This window comes from Mobula birostris, chromosome 31 (assembly GCF_030028105.1).
Source record: "Mobula birostris isolate sMobBir1 chromosome 31, sMobBir1.hap1, whole genome shotgun sequence".
Lineage (NCBI taxonomy): Eukaryota > Metazoa > Chordata > Chondrichthyes > Myliobatiformes > Myliobatidae > Mobula > Mobula birostris.
In genome coordinates, this window is record NC_092400.1 from 7,636,290 (window position 1) to 7,659,090 (window position 22,801).

Below are 22,801 nucleotides of genomic sequence, written 5' to 3' on the forward strand. Positions count from 1 at the left end.
TCTTGTTTCTTCTACATAACTGGAGATGTGGATAATTTCCATGGTCTTTGCTGAATCGAGTAGCCATTTCTTGGTATTAGGTAGATTAAAACCAGTTGGCTGAAAACTGACATCAGTACTGACCTCGACATGGACTGAGATAAATTCTTCTATCAATTCTTCCTGCTGAAGGTCATTCTGAACACTTAATCCATGCCTTTTGAGGATGGTGATGTTTATGCAGCCTCATCCGTCCTTTGGCAGTTTACATGTTCACCACCATTGATCTTAATCCATTGGTTATTGGCTTGGTCAGTTCTGTGTGTAGCACAGGGCTCTTGCCGTACGCTGCCCTGTGATGTCGGCTTACCAGCCTGACTCTGTCTTCTTATGGTTGTCCGATGCCTCTTCTGGCCTTGTCTTCCAGGTGATGCTGATGATGAATAGGGGATAAGCCAGCACTTGAAGTTAAAAGGCTGCGATGAAATACAACTCTGTTCCAGTTGATCCACATTCCATTAAGGACACCTAGATATGAGCTGGTAGATGTGTTCTGAAACTTCTCTTAGTTTCATACCTATAGCTTTTAGATTACTGCTCTGGATCCACACCACACTTCAGGGTGATAGTGCTACATAGCTTGATGGAGAGTATTCCAAGTGTGTAACTGGATCAGTCACCCCACATATTATACGGTAGTTATTCCCACCGATATTATACTGGACAGTTGCTGATGCAGCAGGTTGATTAGTAAGTAGAAGGTATTTTCTTTTGTCAGTTCTCTGCATGCTTTTCTGTTGGCTATATCAATTGACCAGATTAACCATTGGTGTTACTGGGTCCCTTTTGTCAAAGGACTTTTCAACCCCATGGCTAGGAGTATATTCTGTTTACTCTTCAGAGCTTCCTCAAGTGGTGCTTTAACATGAGGGAGTACTGATACATCAGTCAAAAGAGTGCAAAGAGTGTCAACCAACATGGTTTCTTTGCATTTTTTATCATATTTGCATGATACATCATGGGTCCAGTCAGTGCGGTGGACTCCTAATTTCACTCCGTCTAACTGTAGACCAGCATTGGACACATCATGGTGTAAAATGTCTGCCATTTTGTTTCATTGTGTATGACCATGCCAAAGTATAACTTGACTAGCCTCTGAGGGACCCCTCCCAATTCTGGGACGAGAGTCTGGATGTCAGAAAGCAGGAGTCTGCATGTTTCCCTGGGATATATACTTTTATCAGGGACAAATCCACCACATAGATCAATGGCGGGTCCATCATTCAGTTTTATTCAAACTATAGTGTATCCCTTACATACTGTTCAGGTCAAATTTGACCCGTTTTGACATCTGACAGCAGTAAAAACACCCTAAGTGCCATTTTTTTAAAGCCAAAATTTGATGACTTTTCCTAAAGTGACCCAGAATGCGCAAAAATGAAAATATTTATACTTTTGTACAAGTGCTACATTGTACATAGAGGCTGTTCCGGGTCAAATTTGACCCACATCTATTGAAGTTGATTTTTAGATCTCTGAAACATTAAGGATTAATGTACATTGAGGCTGTTCTGGGTCAAATTTGACCCGTATCCATTGAAATGGATTTTAGATCTCTGAAACATTAATTAAGGATTAATCACCCATTTATTAATGTCAGATAGGCTATTGACACATTCTAAATAGATCTGTGGTTCAAAATTTGGTATAGACACTTGTTATGAGGGGATTTATTCTTGGGCCGGGTCAAAATTGACCTGGACCATACTGTGAAGGTATAGAATATGAACTGTATGTAAGGGGTATTATAAATATTTCAGATGAAGATTTACTGCACAGGAAGCCATTCAACTTGTCATGTTTGTGCTTCCTGAGAACTGATCCTAATTTTTGACACAAGAACCATAACCCTTCAAATACCATTCAAGTATGATGAGGGTTTCTTTATAGACCACCCCTTCAGGCAGTGAGTCCAGATTTCTACCTGCCTCTGGACAAAAAAGCTTTTTTTCCCTCATATCCTTTCTAATCCTTCTTCCGATGAATTTAAACTTGTGTCAACTCTTTTATTGTTCTTCTGTTAAGGGAAATAGATCTTCCTATTTACTGCATCTAAATCTTCTCAGAATTTGATCTATTTCAGTTCAGTTTTCTCTCAGCCTGCACTGTACGAAAGGAAACAAACCCAATTTACCGACAATTCCCCAGTTTTCCAGTCTTGACAACATCCAGGTAAATGTCCTCTGCACCCACTCCACTGCAAACACACCTTTCCTGGAACATGGCCAGAACTCCAGATCATCCTCAAGTTGTGGTTAAACTGGCATTGGATATAGTTCTAGAATACTCCTCTGCTCTTATTTTCTTTGCCTCAGCTAGTAAGGTAAAGCCTTTGTAATCACCTTATTGATTGTCCTGCAAGGATCTGTGAAAAAAGTGAAAGGCCTCGTCAGATCATCTCGGTTAAGAGTCAACATAAAGCCATTGATTTCTCCTTCCTCCTCTCCTCCAGATCCATCACAGCAGAAATTTACGAATTGAATTTTATCTGCCAAGTATCTACCCATTCCATTAGTCTCTGCACTTTATTTTTATTTCATTTAGAGATATAAGGCAGTGACAGGTCCTTCATCAGTCAGGGCATTGAGTATAGGAGCTGGGACATCATATTACAGCTGTGCGAGGTGCTGGCGAGACCACTCTGGAGTATTGTGTGCAGTTCTGGTCGCCTAGATTTAGGAAGGGTTTTGTTAAGCTGGAAAGGGTACAGAAACGATTCACAAGAACATTGCCAGAAATGGGGTATTCCAATTACAAGAAGACATCGGATAGGTTCAAGCTGTTTATTGGAGCATAGTAGCGTGATTTTATAGAGGTCATGAGGAGCATAGATAAAGTGCAGGTCACAGTCTTTTTCCCAGGTTAGGAGAATCCAAAATTAGAAGGCATATTTTTAACATGATAGAGGAAAGACTTAAGGGGAATCTGAGGGGCTAATTTTTCTCACAGAGAGTGGTGAGCTGCCAGTGGTAGTGGTGGTCGTGGGTAGGGGAACAACAATACTTAAACAAATTTTAGACAGGTACGTGGATAGCAGGTTTAGTGCAAAGGCATATGGGACTGGCTCAGGAAGGCATCTTTCCGGCGTGATATGGGCCTACTTCAACCTCATCAATCTAGAGCTGCTGCCTCACAGCTCTAGTGACCTAATTTCGGTCAAGTTTGGGAACGTGGGTAGGATAGTGCAGAAATGGGCGACCGATGTTCAGCGTAGGCTTGGTAAGCCAAAGGGCAGCATTCATGTATGACTCTTTCTGACGGTGAAGGCCTTTCTCACTATCACCTCAGCAAGAGCTTGTTGCTTTGGTGAGGAGGCATTCAGCCAACTGGCTTTGACAATTGCTCATCGATTCACTACAGTGCCTCCTTTCCCTGTATAGCTCTCATGTCATTTCGTGTAGATCACTGCCCAGTAATTGCCCAGATGGTGAGGATATGTAGCTAATGCGGAAACAGCTAAAACTCAGCTGTACTGTTGTGGGTATGCAGTCACACTCTGATCCAGATGGATATAGATATTAGATCTCTTTCCCTGAGGAGCATTAGGAATCAGTTTGCTGCTTTTTTGCAACAATCCATCATTTTCATGATAAAGGTTACTGATACATTTTTTCTTGAAAATTTATTTTACTCAATTAATATTTGAACTTTGCCAGCTGTGTTGGTAAGATTTGAATTTATGCCTTCAGAACATCACTGAAGTTACTGAATTGCTTGTTTGTATGCAATCCTACATGTTTTACATTTTCATGTAATGGTGCCAGCGTTAATTTAAGAGGCAACTATGCACTTCACTATGCAAAGTAATCACCTTTCGAGATTTCTGTTACATCTCTAAGATAATGACATGTGAAGCAATTATTTCACCTCTTTTCTCATTTGTTCAGTCCAAAAGTTGGGGAAAAACAACTTGTATCTACTAGGATTACAAAGGTATTCTTAACATCAGACTATGATCTGAATAAGATTCTTCTTTTTATATCACTGAATTGTGATCAGAAATCTCTGTAGTTGTAAACTGTCTCAATGATTTCTATGGTTACAGATGTTCATTTGGAAGAAAGCACAAGAAAAACACTAAAACATTCTATAGTAACACACAAAAAATGCTGGAGGAACTCAGCAGGCCAGGCAGCATCTATAGGAAAGAGTAAACAGTCGACGTTTTGGGCCGAGACCCTTAATCACCGGTAGGAGGCCACACCGGGAGTAACGAATACAGTAGATGACCCCAACAGACTCACAGGTGAAGTGTTACCTCACCTGGAAGGACTATTCGGGGCCCTGCATATTGGCCTCCTGTATATTGGTGAGACTCAACGTAAATTAGGACACTGCTTTGACGAGCTTCTTTGCTCCGTCCGCCACAAAAGCAGGATCTCCCGGTGGTCACCCATTTCAATTCTACTACCCACTTTAAACGCAAAATAATCTGCAGATGCTGGGGTCAAAGCAACACTCACGGTGTTCCGGCCCGAAACATCGACCGATCCTTTCCATGGATGCTGCCCGACCTGCTGAGTTCCTCCAGCGTGTTGTAAGTGCTACTTCCCATTTTGACGTTACATTGAGGCCACATTCAGGTTGTAGGAGCAACACCTTATATTCCATCTGGGTAGCCTCTAACCTAATGGCATGAACATTGATTTCTCTAACTTCCGGTAATTGCCCACCCCACTCCTGTTCTTCACCTTACCCATTCCTGTTTCCCTCTCTCACTGTATCTCCTTACCTGCCCATCACCTCCCTCTTCCCTTTCTTCTATGGACTTCTGTCTTCTCCTATCAGATTCCCCCACCTCCATCTCTTTCACGAATCAACTTCTCAGCTCCCTTTCTGCCTCCCTGTTTCACCTGTCACCTGCCACCTTGAACTTCTTCTTCCTCTCCCCACCTTCTTACTCTGACTTCTCCCCTTCCTTCCCAGTCCTGAAGAGTGGTCTCGGTCCAAACTGTCGTCTGTTTACTCTTTTCCATAGATGCTGCCTGGCCTGCTGAGTTCCTCCGGCATGTTGCTTTCGATTTCTAGCATCTGCAGATTTTCATGTGCTTGTGATTATAGCATTCAACTTTGGGTATTTTTGGAAAGAGTCAACTAGATTGGAGGCAATTTATACACCGATGCATTTGGTACAGCAGTGTTCCTTCAAAAAATAGATATGACAAATCTATCAGTTATGTCTGTATTTCTACCTTGCTCATTTTAATTACATTGCAAAATATAACACATTACATTACTGCAATTAACTAAGTAAGTTTTCAAAATTGGTTGCTTTTTCTTTTGAGGTAAAGTGAGTAAGGAAAACCAAACTGTGCTTTTGACTGAAGAAAGGTGACTTCCTGAAATTGATGTAGCGAAGACAAATGCCCAGGTGTGAGCTATAGATTTTATTTTATAAGTTTTCAGTTATCCAAGATATTATCCAAAACTAACAGTAATTTTACAGAAACGTCTAAAGTTTGTTTCTTTCCTACTTTATGTATGTTAAAACAACAGACAAATTGTTCTTTTATGATCATATTCAGAGCTTGACACTACTATTAATCATTCCTCTAATGAGTGTAAAGTTTAAGTTAGCAAGAAAATACTGCCTCTTTAATGTAAATATTTCATGCAGCAAAATATACTTAGGAATAAGTGTTGCCATCTGTGGTGTGTGAGCACACGGGCCTCCCAGAGATACAAGGTTTGAAGTTGAATGGTGTTGGGTATCTATATGCTAGGAGACAATATTCTGTACGTCTGCTGCAATTCTGATAGAGAAGAGAATCATGTGGCTTCCCTGATTTGTAACAATGTATGATGATTGGAACATTAAGCCTCGTTAATTGTCCAGCTTTTTTAGTAAACTTCTCTCTTTTTTTGTAATGCATTAGATGCCACCCATGAGCGAACACCTTCTAGAGGTACCGTGCGTCTATGCTATTGCAAGAGGTCAGAGTTCAAATCTGTCACCGTTTCTAAGGAGTTTGCACATTCTCCCCGTGACCACATGGGCTTCTTCTGCATGCTCCAGTTTCCTCCCTCATGTCCAAAAACGTACTGCTTAGTAGATCGATTGGTCTTTGTACATTATCTGTGACTCGGCTGGGGTTAAGCAAGTGGGGTTGCTAGGCGACGTGGCTCATTAGGCTGGAAGGGCCTGTTCTGTGCTGTATCCCTAAATCAAAATAAATAAATATAGAAGTCTTTATTTACACAGTAAACCTCCATGAGAGAGAAGCCAGGAGAACCTCATTCTCCTAATACAATGTTTTGTACTTCATCAACACAAAGATAACAATAATGGTCGACTACAGATTCAGTTGCTATAATCACCTACTTAACTTTAGTATTTGGAATAGTCAGGTACATTTATGGAATTACATAGTTACAATGGCATCACAACCCAACTAACAGAACCTATTTGAATATTTAATCCTGACATCTGTCCCAAAAGCCAAACACCCAAAATCTACCCCTTTTGTTACAGTGTTGAGGGACAGCTCCATGAACATGCAACCAATCAGAGAGTTATGAGACAAAACAAAGATCTGTCCAGCACTGTGAATTAAGTGGCAGGTAAACTCCTTTAATAATGTGCTAATAGCCAGAAGATTCATCTATAATGTCCTTCCCAATGCAGTTCAATGGAACAGAGAGTATCTCACTCCTACATGATTGGTTTCACTAGGCACAAAGTATCAGTTGGAAGTTAAATTGTGTTCAGGTTTTATTTCCTGAAGACTGGTTCTCATTTTAGTTCATCCATAGTTGCCTATAACCTCAGAATGATCCCTACTGTTTCCTGAGACATAGATGTTCATTTAAATACCACATGGCTCATGTCTAAGTTCTAGCATTCGGTCAGCTGCAAAATGCAATCCAAACCACGTTGTGGGATTATGGAACTTCAGATCGCAATAACATACCTGTGCATGGAAGATGCTGGGCGTGCAGCAGATGCATCTACTGCCATGCACTGTCTGAGGCTGATGATGCAGTAATGAACTGTGCATGCACTAGGAAAAAAAACTGCAAGGACACTCACTGGACCATACGTGGGAAAGACTAACTGAAGAGACATCTGGGTGGGCATCATATGAAAGAGAGAGACGTCTTCTCTGGGATCTCAAAGCAGCAGATGCCAATGACATCTGGCCAGCTGTAACTGAAAGTCAAATTTCTACTTTTCATTCATTAGTGGCTTTTATGCTCCAGGATAGCATGGCATGACTGAGAGGGGTGGGAGAGGGTCTCTACTCTGACGCTGCCTTACAGTGTTCCTCTCTGCCATGGCAGTTTCCTGACTGTTGTCTGAACTCATCTCACCATTCTCTCAGCCAACTTGTGCCAAGCCCATTCATAACTTCCAACAGTAGTGTGTCATTGCTTTAGGAGTGCTGGCTTGGATGGTGCATTGATTGCAAACAGTTACCATGCACTACCATGCAAAGTCTTGTGAAGCTCAGCACACTTCATTTCTGTGTGTGTGTTGAAGCAAACATGTATTTCCACGCCTTTGCTTTTTCTTTCCTTTCTGGAGTGATACCATAAACCTTTGGGCCGTCCTGTAATTATGAGCATGAAGCATATGGCCATGCTGGCATTGCAGGATCATAGTGTGAGCAGAGACTATGCAATTGCAGCTCATAATAAAAACCCAGAGCTGATAAGTTAACTCACTTGTCAGCAGGCTCCAAAAGCAACCAAAGAAATGAATCATTTGGAAGAGTCTTTGGATGCAAGCTGGGTCACACTGAAGCATCAAGCTCACTTACTTCATCTGACCTGTTTACACAATATGAGAACACGTGGTAAGCGGAGCAAAGTAGTTAACCATTTGAAGAGAGCCACAGAATATCTTCATCAGTACGTATTCTGGCTAGGATTTCCCCGACCATTTATTTACTTAGCGACACAGTGCAGAGTAGGACCTCCCGACCCTTTGAGCCACACCACAATACACGACAAACCTGATTAACCTTAACCTAATCACGGGACAATTTACAGTGAACCTACTCGGTACGTCTTCGGACTGTTGGCGGAAACTGAAGCAGCGAGGGAAAATCCAAGCATTCACCAGGGAAGATGTTCAGACTCTTTACAGTTGGGGCCAGAATTGAACTGCAAACTCCCGAACATCCCTCTGCTATAGCATCGCGCAAACTGTTACACTACCGTGGCGCCCATGGTATTGGATTCATACTAACTCCTTTCTGGCACATTCAGACCCTGCAAGGATACAATTTCATCGATGGCACTCATTTAGCAGTGCTTTGAGAGAGACTACACATCAGCCCCGATGATCGGAGTTGACAGACTAATCTGTCATGAGGAACATCCAAAGAGAGGAATAAACTCTTCTCAGGCTTCCAGCTGGGTATAGATGTCTATTATAACCAACGTTTCAATGCCAAACTCTGCCAGCTTCATCAGGGATGAATGCCTGGGCACGTCTAGTCTGGTGGTATTTTACCCCAGTAGTCCGTCTCTCCTGATTGGTTAGTTCTCATCCAATCAGGTTTCTGCTCTCTCACCTTGCTTACAATGGAATTCCAGTTTTTACTTAAGCGAGACCTCCGTCTTTGTTAAAATTTTTTTCCTCTAGTTTTATTGCAATGGGTTCCTTTACCATGTGGTCCCAAAGGCCATTGGCATTGCACAGCACTTTTATGCCGATGATGCCAATTTTATGGCCATTGTGAATGCAGTATTCTGCTATGGCCAATTTCTCCTGTGCTCTAGCCCCACTCCTCTACCTTCTCCGCGCAACCTTTGATGTCATGTCCAATCAACAACCTATTAAGCTCTGCCTTAAATACACCCAACAACCTGGCCTCCACAGGTGCCCGTGGGAATAAATTCCACAAGTTCACCACCCTCCGGCATAAGAATTTTCTCCGCATCTCTGTTTTAAGTGGATGCCCTCTTGTCCTAAACCCCCCCACATCTATCATGTCTAGGCCTTTCAATATTCAAAAGGTTTCAATGAGATCCTACCCCATCCTTCTAAATTCCAGTGAGTACAGATCCAAAGCTATCAAATGTTCCTCGTATGATAACCCCTTCATTCCCAGAATCATCCTTGTAACTTTTCTAAGATGAGGAGCCCAAAACTGTTCACAATGCCTTATAAAGCCTCAGCATCACATCCCTGCTTTTGTATTCTAGACCTCTTGGAATGAATGTTAACATTGCATTTGCCTTCCTCACCACCAACCTTACCTGCAAGTTAACTTTTAGGTTGTTCTGCACGAGGACTCTCAAGTTCCTTTGCATCTCAGATTTTTGGATTTTCTCCCAATTTAGAAATTAGCCTGCACATTTATTTCTATTACCAAAGTATATGACCATGCATTTTCCAATATTGTATTTGAGTTGTCACTTTCTTGCCCATTTTCCTAATCTGTCCAAGTCCTTCTGCAGCCTACCTGTTGCCTTAACACTACCTGCCCCTCCATCAATCTTCATATCTTCTGCAAACTTGGCAACAAAGCTGTCTATTCCGTTACCTGAATCATTGATATACAGCATAAAAAAAAATGGTCCCAACACTGACCCCTGTGGAACACCACTAGTCACTGGCAGCCAACGGAGGATGAGAGGTGACCTGATAGAGGTGTATAAGATGATCGTGCATTGATCGTGTGAATAGTCAGAAGCTTTTTCCCAGGGCTGAAATGGCTAGCATGAGAGGGCGCAGCTTTAAGATGCTTGGAAGTAGGTACAGAGGAGATGTCAGGGGTAATTTTCTTACGCAGAGAGTGGTGAGTGCGTGGAAAATGGGGGCCGGCGATGGTGGTGGAGGCAGATACGATAGGGTCTTTTGAGAGACTCCTGGATAGGTACATGGGGCTTAGAAAAATAGAGGGCTATAGGTAACCCCAGGTAATTTCTAAGGTAAGGACATGTTTGGCACAGCTTTGTGGGCCGAAGGGCCTCTATTGTGCTGTAGGTTTTCTATGTTTTTATGGTTCTATGTTTCTAACAAGAAAACGGAAGGCCATCAAACACCCAATGTGCAGAGAGAGAGAGAGAGAGAGAGAGAGAAAATCAAATGGTACAAGTAATAAAAGCCAGCAAATAGTATTCAGAATGAAAGTGAGTCCACAGGCAGGAAGCCCGGAGCAGTCAGAGCAGGCCACAGATTCGGCCTCATTTCAGTGCAGAGCCGAGTAAACAAATTCCTTAATATACAATGTGCCAGTGATAATAAAACTGATTCTGATTCTGAACCAAAATATGTTGAAGATATCGGAGGCAGTATAGAATTGAAACCTCAAAAGGAGATTCAAACAACCAGTGTATTGAATATTGACACCTTGACAATGTCACTGTGATACTGCACCTACATTGGGAAATATTTGAAACCCCCTGGTTTCCTTGGCTGCGTAAGTCTAGGGAAGACAACGTCCAGCCCTGCCAAACTCGTGAGATTGAGACGCTCTCCCACCCCAAACCCCGGTCTGTGTGGGTGCTGTGTAATTTGCTACCCTGTTACAAATTAGTGCCACAAAATAACAGACAGCACACTGCATATGATTAAAAGATTATCTTTATGATTCTTAATTTGACTAAAGGGTTATTCAAGAAAAGAACAAAAAAAAAGGAAAAGGGCCTATTTTATTTACGTGGCCTGATGTGCACAAGTTGGAGTTCACAGTTTCTTCATAGTCGCCGATCCTCAATCGATCTCATCCCTGGCTTCGTCGAATCACGGTCCCACTCTGGGTCGAATCCTATAACCTCTTCCCTCCTGCATCTTCTCTTTTCATCTCCTCTCGAACAAAAGCCCCAAGCCCAAGCTTAGTGTCCCTCACCACGGAAACTACCCTTAATTTGACCATCCTAATTGGATGGCACATAATTCTCCTCATCTCTTATCTTCAGCAGTAACCCAAACAAGATGAGAACAGAACAGATTGCTCTTACAGAACTGTCAAAATGAAATACATACAGTATAACAGTAAAAATATGAACCAGGGCATTACATATTGCATCATTAGGGGTATTTGAATTCAGGGTTAATAATTCCCTGCAGAAACAGCAACACTTAGTCACAGATCCATAGCATTTCTGATGCACATACAGAAATGCGTTTTATAGAGCTATGGGAATTTATTGTCAATATGATTCACTCATGTTGGGGCAGCTGCAGTGACCTAAGATTGTAGTGCAGTGCACTTAAAATCTAACCCTTTGAAGAGTAAATTCTTTGTTTATTGTTAAACTAATGCATTATCATGATTCTACCTTTATACTCAATTTGATCGGTTAGCGTAGGTTCGGTGACAGAAAATCAAAAAGCAACAGTAATGGAAAGTTTGATACAATTTTTGTATTGTAATTGGACCTGGAAAACTTTCGAGTTTCCTTATTAAAATCAGTTAGAGTGATTCTTGCTTGGGTGCAAATAATTTGCATTGCACCGAAAAAATTTACATTTCCTATGATAGAACTTAAACTAAAAATAATGAAAAATAATAGATATTCATATGACTGCATATAGAAATGAAAAAATACGTCAATGCACATAGTCCTTGAATGGTGTTGAAACAGAAAAGGAGAAGATTAAAGTGAACTAACAAGAGATTTTGAGGTTCATCTTGTGCAACCAAAGAAATGGCAAGAGCTAGCAATAGGCTGCTGACGTAGAAAGCACACTGGATGAGTCTGAATCAGAGGAAGTGATGACAAAACATTGCAAAACTCTAGCTAGACCTTACATTGAATAATATGCCTGGTTCTTGTCAACAAAGAGCAATGAAACTTGTTAATGCTGGAAATGAATCATAGATTGCTGGCAATTGTAGAGTGGGAAAAAAAATTCTGGCCTAAGGATTTGTTACAATATATTTTCAGTTTTGAAGTTTTAGTTGTGATTAAGAGCTATCAAAACTGTCTCTAGCATTTTTGCTGCCAGTTCAAAAAAATCATGTGTCTCCCATAAAACTCACTTCTGTCTCAGGAAAAGTGGAGGTAAGGAGATGAATTTCTCATTTTAGCATCATTATTACTCATTGTTCTGAACTCAGGAATGAGTCTTTGAAAGATAACACCACAATATGGTCAGTACTCCTTCCACTAATGGGTGTGTGGGCAAGGAATGAGCAAGTCAATAGACAATAGACAATAGGTGCAGGAGTAGGCCATTTGGCCCTTTGAGCCAGCACCACCATTCACTGTGATCATGGCTGATCATCCACAATCAGTATCCAGTTCCTGCCTTATCCCCATAACCTTTGATTCCGCTATCTTTAAGAGCTCAATCCATCTCTTTCTTGAAAACGTCTAGAGATTTGGCCTCCACTCCCTTCTGGGGCAAAGCATTCCACATATCCACCACTCTCTGGGTGAAAAAGTTTTTCCTCAACTCCGTTCTAAATGGCCTACCCCTTACTCTTAAACTGTGGCCTTTGGCGCTGGACTAACCCATCAGCAGGAACATGCTTCCTGCCTCCAGCATGTCCAATCCCTTAATAATCTTATATGTTTCATATAAGTCGTACGATAGTGAGAGGGAGGCAGAGGAATCAGTCAAACAGAGTACACAGGGTCCTGGAAAACATGGGCAGGGAAAAGTCTATAAGTTCTTGAGTGCGTTCTCCGAAAGTTCGTATTTTCTGGAGTGCTGCAGTCATAAAAGTACGGAGGTTGCTTCAGTTCCTCACTTTGATGGTTGAGATCTTTTGACCTCTGCAATGCGGAGTATCACATGTGACATCATTCAATAGAGAGAGTCAAAAGAGATCCTGAGGTAATATCCCTGAAAGTGAAGATGACCCTGAATTTAATCGTGAGAGCAATCTGACAGGGGCCCATGTATATCGGTGGTATATTGTATGTTGCTTGTGGATATGAATGTGGAGAGCCACATGGAAGTGTAGGCTGCACAATCATTACTCCAGTGGGAAGTGCTGACAAGAAAGGTTTCCATGCCACCTGTTTGGTCAAAAGTCTTTCATATCTGAAGAACATCACCAAAGGCCTAATCTCAGCTCGGTCAGTCTACTTCACGAATGTTGTGCAGAGTGGTCTGATTCACCACGACTATAACTGCAGGAAAGATCCATCTGCGCTTTTAACTATTTTAAGTCCGAACCTTCAACAATATTAGAAACTGGTTCTTCTGCAAGTGAACAGCTCCAGCTGCTATTAAGGTTGATGTGGGCTAAGTTTTTGTTAGAAATAGATTGTAGGTATTACACTACATTTAGTGTTATATAGGCAAGATGGATGGCAGAGAAACAGCACGACTGCACAAAAATCTCACATCAAAAATACCTCACGTTATTTCCAACTGGTACTAACTCTATATGAACCCGAAAGTTGGTTAATACCAGCATAAACATAATTTTCATCAGCATAATTCAAGGTTTTCTGGCATTGCACGGATTAGCTTCTTAGCCATATATTCATTTATCAGCATCTGAGTAGGAAAGAGTGATTGTGTTGGTATTATCGTTGTATTTAAGATAACGTGTTTCTTAGGATGCTGCTTAAAAGTATTGGTATTTGTACAATTATAGAGTGGGTTTCAACTGAAGAAAGATACCATTGTGGAAGATATTATGAAATTCCTCTTCACACCATTCTTAGGGAATAAACTTCCAGATAAAACAAAGAAGACAAAAATCTTTGATACCTTGAAGAAATACTGCAATGGGAAGACACAGGATATGGATGATTAAAGACCACCTCTTTATCTGTAAGCATTATCATTTTGTGCAGGTACAGTTGATTTAAACGGCCAACCAATTGGGAGCGGAGGAGCTGAAGACGGTCGGTCAGCTAGCGCACTATAAAAGAAGTTTCATCTAGCGAAGCGGCCATCGTCGGAGCGGATTGAGTCAGAGTGGGACGGCTTTGGCTCAACAGGCTTCAGCGTAAACAGGCAGAGGCAGGGGTAGGTTCCGAATTTCAGTCCTGGGTATGACTCTAAACTGCGACTGGTGATGATGTTCTGATTGGGGACTTTCAGAGCTCTGGGGAAAGTGGAGTTATCCCTTAGTCATTCATTGCTCCCAGGGCCGCTCTGACCCAGAACGGTAGCACCTGCAAGGGTTCCTGCTCAGGATACGAGCGAAGGCCAACGGCGGATCCGGCAGGTTCAGTAACTGAACTTATGACAGAGAAGCCGGATGAGCTATGACCTCAAATGTCAATGGCTATAGTATAGGCGGATGAACATTTGGGAAGAGAAATGGCGATTTCTTTAGTTCGCCCAAAGGTAGGCAATAGCAAACCACCCTTGCAATTTGCTAAGAAAACCATGGTCAAACTCACAAAATGTATCACACAACAACAGCGTCAAGAGGATCTTCAAGACCACTCTGAAGATGTTTCGCTCGGTAGGGTTGATTCTGGCCAGCAGGGGATCCCCGACCGTCATCAAGCTACAGGTCATAAAATTAAAGTAACACAAAAGAAAATTATTGCCACTTGGAATGTAAGAACCCTATATCAAGCAGGAAGATTGGACAATGTGATAAATGAAATGGAAAGACTAAAGATTCACATTAAAGGAATTAGCAAAGTTCGTTGGATAGGTGCTGGAACATGTCAGATTAGAAATAAAACACCAGTTTATTCTTGTGGAACATCCCATACTAATGGAGTAGGAATTCTTATGGATGAAAACATGGCAAAAAGTGTTTTAGGACATTGGGCAAATTCAGAAAGAATGCTCCTTGTTAGATTCAGAGGACAACCATTTGATTTAGCAATTATACAGGTATATGCACCAACAACAGATGGAACAAATGAGGATATAGATAAATTCTATGAAGAGCTTGAACAAGCAAAGAATGGATGCAAATCTCAAGATATTGTTATTGTCATGGGAGATCTAAATGCTAAAGTAGGACAAGGTGCTGATAGAAATACCATAGGAAAATTTGGACTAGGGGAAAGAAATGAAAGAGGTGAGAAATGGGTATAATGGTGCAAGATGAATAATCAGGTCATTATGAATACCTACTTTAAAAACTATCCAAGACGCTTGTGGACCGGGAAAAGTCCAGGTGATAACACCAGAAATCAAATTGACTTTATTACTATAAACCAAAGATTCAGAAACTCAGTGACTTAATGCAAAACATATCCAGGTGCAGACTGTAATAGTGACCATAATCCAGTAATATGTCATGTAAAGGTAAAACTTAAAAAACTAAAGAAGCAAAAACCTGAACAATCCCTTGACTACTCGCAAGTAATTAAAGAAGAAAACTTAAGACAAAAATTTACAATTGGAATCTGTTGAAGATGATAGCAATCATGTAGAAATGAAACTTAACTCTCTAAAGAATGCCTTGGTAGAATCAGCAGAGTCAATGATACCTAAAAAAGAAAAAAGCACAAAGAATAAATAGATGACAGATGAAATCAAAAATCTAATGGAAGAAAGGAGATGGAAGAAAGCAAGTCCTCTAGAATGTAAGTCCTTAGATAAAAAAGTTAAAAGCTTATGTCAAAAAGCCAAAGAAGAATGGTTAAACCAGGAATTTGAGCAAATAGAAAGAATCCCTATTACTGATCCAAAAAGGTTACATCAACAAATCAAGAATATCACTGGTAAAAAGCTCCTCTGTTCTTCAGGTGGATGTTTGAAAGCAAAGGACAGTACCACTATCATGGAAAAAGATGAGATTATGAACAGAAGGACTGACTATATTTAGGAATTGTTTGAAGACGATCGAGGCAAAAAACCAGAAATTGAGAAAAACATTGAATGTCCAAGTATTTTAAAATCTGAAGTTCGTAATGCAATAAATAATATGAAGTAAGGAGAGGCAGCAGGTGCTGATGAATTAGTAATAGAACAAATTATTGCCCTTGAAGATTATGGAATTGAAAAACTTACTGATTTAATCAATGGCATTTATGAGACTGGAATAATACCAGAAGAGATGAAAAAATCAGTATTTATCACTCTCCTGAAGAAAGCTGGAGCAATAGAACGTGAATTACATAGGACCATAAGTTTAATGAGTCATATCAGCAAGATACTTCTAAGAATTTTGATGACAAGAGCTAAAAGTAAGATATAAGCTGAAATAGGCAAAGAACAATGTGGTTTTGTGAAAGACAAAGGTACAAGAAACGCAAAATTGATGTTAAGGATACTATCAGAACGAGCTATTCAAGTGCAAAAAGATTTGTTTGTTTGTTTTATCTACTACACAAAAGCATTTGATACAGTGAAGCACAATAAGTTATTTGAAATATTACAGAATACTCTAGATCTAGATTCGAAAGACCTCCGCCTAATCAGAAATCTGTACTGGGAACAAACTGCCGCTCTAAGAATAGATGGAGAAGTAAGAGACATCTTGGGAATCAACGTTGGTGGTGAAAACATCAATAATTTCAGATATGCAGATGACACTGTGTTAATTGCATGTATGGGGGAAGAACTACAAAACTTAATTGATATAATTGTTGAAGAAAGTGCAAAACTGGGTCTACCTATCAATTGCAAAAAGACAGAATGTATGGTGATATCCAAAAAGAAGGAGAATCCTATCTGCAGGCTGAGAATAAACGGGGAAGACATAAAACAAGTACAGAACTTTTGCTACTTTGGAAGCTGGGTGACATCAGATGGCAGGTGTGACTTGGACATCAAAAGAAGAATAGGGATGGCAAAAGACACCTTTACAAGAATGAAGAGTATACTGACCAATACTAAACTAGGCACGACAACCCGCCTCAGAGTACTGAAATGTTATGTTTATCCAGTTATGTTATATGGCTCAGAATGTTGGACAATATCTAGTAACATGAGGAAATGAATTATAGCAGCAGAGATGTGGTTTTTGAGGAGGATGCAAAGAATATCATGGGCAAAACGAATATCTAATGAGGATGTCATGAACAGAGCAAACACAAAATGAGAAATAATGTATGAGATCATGAAAAGGCAACGTAACTTCATTGGACATGTGATTAGGAAAGAGGAGTTAGAGTGCACGGTAATTATGGGAAAGATTGAAGGGAAGAAAACAAGAGGAAGACAAAGACAAATGATGATGGAGACAGCAGCCAGAGAATTGGAAATGAATACCAATGAATTGATCCACTTGACCTGAAACAGGAATGTGTGGGCCATGGCAGTCAAAGCTCAAACTGGGCACGGCACCTGATGATGATGATGATGATGATGATAATGGCAGTTGATTCACATGACATTGGCAATTACAGGCAAGGTAGGCCTGTGATGCATTATGCCAACAAGTTGTCTTTAAAAGCAAAGCTTGGATTGGGCCTTTCATGGATCTCCTTCCAACAGAGTCTATAAATTGTGTCATTATTGCCAGATTATAGGTTGTAACAGTTTAATTAGAAAGCTTTAAATCTCCATCTCATATCTCAAGACATGTATCTTTGAAATAGGTTGCAGTCTCTGCTATTTCAGTTCTCACTAATCCAGCATTATAGCTTTGGCATGTTAAAGGTATTTCTTTCTCTCTGCATGCAGAAACCCACCAATTTAACTATTTATTCCCTCCAGTACAGCTGAGCTCATGCCTTCTGGCCATATCCATTTGAGTTCCAATTATAGATAATTCACAAAATTCGAATCTAATGCAGTCCTTGGGACATGCTGTATTTCTGTTGGTGGCATCTTTGGAATATGTATTGAAATGAGACCTTGATTGTCCCTCTTGGATGGATGTAAACTTTCCCAGAAAACTATTCAGATGATACATTGTCCCAGTGCTTAGGGCAATGCTTATTCCTCAATCATCACAATAAAATCAGTGCATGACTATTGGCCACTTGTTTGCACAAACTGTCTGCCATGTTTCTTCAGTATGAAGCAATTAAATTCCAATATAGTTATTAGGTTATAGAGCTTTCTGAAATAATCTGAGGACATGAATGGTGGTGTGTAAATGTAGGTTCAGAAAAGAATCAGGTTTAATATCATTGACTGATGTCGTGAAATTTGTTGTTTTGAGGCAGCAATACATTGCAACACATAATTCAAAAAACTATAGATTACAATGAGATGGATATACAATGTATAACCAATTAAATTAAGCAAGTAGTGCAAAAACAGAGGAAAAAAATAGTGAGGTATTTTTCATGATTCATCCTCCATTCAGAAATCTGATGTAGAGGGGAAGAAGCTGTTCCTGAAACATTGAGTGTGTGTCTTCAGGTTCCTCTACCTCCTCCTTGATGGCACTAATGAGAAGAGAGCATATCCTAGAAGACTGGGGTCCTTAATGATAGATGCCAGCTGTTTGAGGAATTGCCTTTTGACGGTGTCCTTGATGACTTTGTATAAATCTCTTACTATGCAGTTCCTGTCTAATGAGATTAGCTGTCTACATTTGGGCACCAGTCAGAGCTTTCCAGCTGGTCTTGGGATCTATGAATTGTGGAGAGTTAACAAAGGATTTCTACTCATTAAAAGAAACACTGTCTTTGACTGAGAGCATGAATGTTTGGGCATGGAGCACAAGTAATGCCCCCAACAATCAAACAGATTGAAGGCCTTCACCGTCTGGAATAGCTTGTGAAGGAAGCAAATTCTTACAAGCTGATGTTAGGTATAAATTTGTATCCTAGCAACAGTCACCACATGGGGTTGAGGACGGTTCAAGGGAAGGAGATTTTTTTTTCTTAAATCGCTGGCCATCATGGTTCCCTCAGTTATCACAGAAACAGATTTTTGCTCAAATTAACATCTATGGGACTTGCAGCGTATCGGTGACTATTATTGGTGCAAAGCAGGCTGAGTATGGTCCTAAAGAATCCCACCACATGTGAAGCACTTTGGGCGTGTCTGAGGGATGCAGTATATATATATATTTTTTGTTTTAAATTTATTTATATCGATACATATATAAGTGTTTTCTCTCCTGCTCATGCCATGGTTGCCACAGAAGCATAACCTGAACCTAATCCAGCAACAGCAGGTAGATTTGAATGCTGAGGAGGGACTATTTAGTCTCGTTTTAATGACCGCTCAGATTACTTGCCTGTTCTGCATGAGCATGTTAAAAGGTGTGCTTTGGATACCACACTGGGCAGTACCAAACCATCGCGTTATTGTCAGAGAAATCAGTCAGCAACTCAATGAGCTCGCAGTCTCCACACACCACACAGAAATCGCTGAGCTGAATGGATTTTTCGGCGAGGGAGGTTTAGTGCTGTAGGGAGAGATGGAATGAAATGTGCCATTGAGGGACTAAGATTTACTGCAAGCCTAAGCCATTTCAGTCAACAGAGATCCTCTCATCTTATTTTTATCCTGTCAGATGTGTTTCTGCTTCTCACCAGATTGACTGCATTTCCTAGTTTGAATGAGTTCTTGCACTGATTTATTTTCTGTTTCCAAAGAAAGGTCTTGGTCAGGGGGGTGGCAGTGCACAGCGTTGCGATGGCGAGTTTTGTGTTTATTTTATGACAATTAAGCAGTGTTAGTATGGTTGATGTGGAATGACTGAGCCATTGTGTAATGTTTAAAAATTTATGCATTGAATATTACCCTTCCTCGTACTCCAAGTGTTTGCCTAGAAACTGGGATATATGAAAGATTATAAACAAAAGAGATTCTTCAGGATGTTGGAAATCCTGAGCAACACCCACAAAATACTAGCGAAATTCCAGCAGGTCGGGCAACATCTATGGACATTTCAGTCTGAAACGAATCCTGATGAAGGGTCTTGGCCCGAAATGTCAACTGTTTATTCATTTCCATCGGTGCTGAGTTCCTCCAGCATTTTGTGTGTGTATTGAAGATTAGCTCTATGTGTCACACGTACATCAAAATCAGCAAGCATTCTGCTGGGCAGCTACAAGTGTCACCACGTTTTCCGGTGCCAACAGAGCATGTCCACAGCACACGAACTCTAACCGTACATCTTTGGAATGTGGCAGGAAACCGGAACACCCAGAAGAAGCCCACGCGGTCACAGGGAGAACAGACACACTCCTTACAGACAGTGGTGGGAATTGAACCCCAGTCTTACAGTCTGGCACCGCCGTGTCACCTCCATGTGACATAGAATGCATGAAAGCAAGAGAAAATTCATGATGTGAATTTTTGTAAATTCATTAAAGGGACATACCGGTATTTAACTACCCCTCCCTAGCTGTCCTTGAGACGATTGTGGTGAGCTTCCTTTCTGAATGACTCCGTCCTTGAGGTGTGGATGCACCCACATTGCTATTAGGGACAGAGTTCCTGGATTTTCACACAGCAAGAGTGAAGTGGGACAGTTCCAAGTCAGGATGGTGTGTGACTTGGAGGGCAACTTCCAGGCAGTGGAGTTCCCATGCTCTTGTTGCCCTCTAGATTTGCAAGTTGCTATCCAACGAGTTGTGTTGAGTTGTTGCTGTGAGTCCTGTGGATGCCACGAACTGTTGCTGCTGTGCGTTGATAGTGGGGTCGGTGGATAATTATGGCTGGAGTGCCTGTCAAACTGGCCGCAGTGCCTTGTGTGCTTCGAACTTCCTGAGCGTTGCTGAAGTTGCACTCATCAGGGCAAATGGAGAGTGTCTCATCACTCTCCAGACTTCAGCCTTGCAGATAGTGGACAAGGTTTGAGGACATAAGAGGTAAGGCACTTGCTCCGGGATTCTGACCTGCTTTTTTAGCTGCATTGTGTACTGTCTTCTCCAGTTCAGTTTTTGCTCAGGGGAACCACGCCCCCCTGGGTTCAATGGTAGCAATGCCATTGAATGTCAGGGAGTGATAACTGGATTTTATCTTGCTGGATATATCTTTGTCTGGCACTTGTGTTACTTTCCACCCATCAACCTAGGCCTGGATATTGTCCAAGTCTCGCTGCATTTGGTTGTGGACTCTTGCGTTGTGAATGCTACTGACCATTGTACAATCATCAGCACTATCTCTGACCGTACCGTCAGAGGAAAATCATTGACAAAGAGCTGAAGATAGTTAGGCCACGGATGCAACCTTAAGGAACTCTTCCAGAGCTGCCCTGTGGCTGAGAGGATTTACCTCTAACCACTACAACCACCTTCCACTGTGCGAGGTTCGATTCTACCCGGCAGAGTGCTGTCCCTGATTCCCACCAAATCCAGATTAACCAGGGCATTATTCCATCAGATCCTGCCTTAGATTCAAGGGCATTTAAACTCACTTCACTTCTGGAGTTCAGTTTTTTTATCCATGTTTGAACTGAGGTCAGGCTCTGGTAGATATCATACATGCAAGATCTATAACATGGAACACATTGCTGAGGTAGAACATACACCATATGTGAATATGTGAGTTGCCACTTTTTCCACTCTCACCCATCTGTAGGACTCCGTTGCTCTTCTTTTATTCCCCGGTAGCACCTTGTACTGCAGTGCTGACTCTTGACTGGACCTTATCATAAAAGAGAAGCAAAGTTCTTTTCTTCACCATTGCTGTACTGTAGATTGACTGTTGAGGTCAACTTGTTGAGTGCATGACTCAGACTCAAGACACCAAGCAGCCCAACTTCAGCCCTCCTCACAGCTCCTCGAAGCTTAACCCCTCTGATTGCACTGTCCTCTACCCTCTATGCACCAATCCCATTCTTACTATCAAACCCGCAGACAAAGTTTGTGCTGTTGTTGTGTGGCAGACTGACCTCTACCTTGCTGAGTCCAGGCAGAAACTCTCAAATTCCTCTTTTTATCTATTCCAGACTATCAGAAACCTGTCTCTGACAGCATTGCAGACCTTATCAGACCTACAGTACTCCCGTCCACTGCCACCAAACCCATAGATCCCATACCCCGTACTGCTTGCTTCTACCTCCTACTGAGATCCACAAACCTGACTGTCCGGTTGGGCCCATTGTCTCTGCCTGCTTCTGCCCCACTGAACTTGTGTCCTCATACCTTGACCCCATTCTATCCCCCATGGATCAGTCCCATCCCAAGATGCTTGGGAAGTGTCCAAGACACTACTCATGTTCTCAATCTCCTCACTAACTTTCTATTCTCTGCCCCTGACCACCTCGTTTTCACCATGGATACCCAGTCCCTAATCACTTCCATCTCCCCAACAAGAAGGCTTTAAAGCTTTCCATTTCTTTCTCAATAAAAGAACTAACCAATTCCCCTCCTCCATCTGGCAGAAGTGGTCCTCACCCTCAACAATTTCTCCTTCGGCTCCTCTCACTTTCTGCAGACTCAAGGAGTAGCCATGGACACCTGCGTGAGCCCCAACTACTGTATGCCTACCTTTTCTTCGGTTACTTACAACAGTCCATGATCCAACCCTTCCCTGCAAATGCTCCCCAACTCTTCCTCCACTACATTCACAACTGCATTGGTACCGCATCATGCACCCATACTGAGCTCGTCAATTTCATCAATTTTGCCTCCAACTTCCACTCTGCCCTAAAGATCACTTGGTCCATTTCTGGCACTTCCCAGCACTTTCTCAATCTCTCTTTCTGGAGACAAACTATCTACAGACATCTTTTATAAGCCTAATGAACTCCTCAGCTATTTTGACTACACTTCTTCCCATCCAGTCTACTGTAAAAATGCTATTAACTTTTCTCAGTTCCTTCGTTTCTGCCTCATCTGTTCTCAGGATAAGGCTTTCCTTCAAAGAATGAGGTTTTCCTTTCGCCACCATTGATACTGCCCTCACATGCATCTCCACCATCACCCAGACATCCACGCTCATCTCATCTCCCTGCCGCCTTAACAGTGATAGAGTTCCTCTTATCCTTACACACACCCTTTGAGCTTCTGTATTCAACACATCCTCCTCCATATCTTCCACCATCTCAAAAGAGATCCTGCAACCTAACAC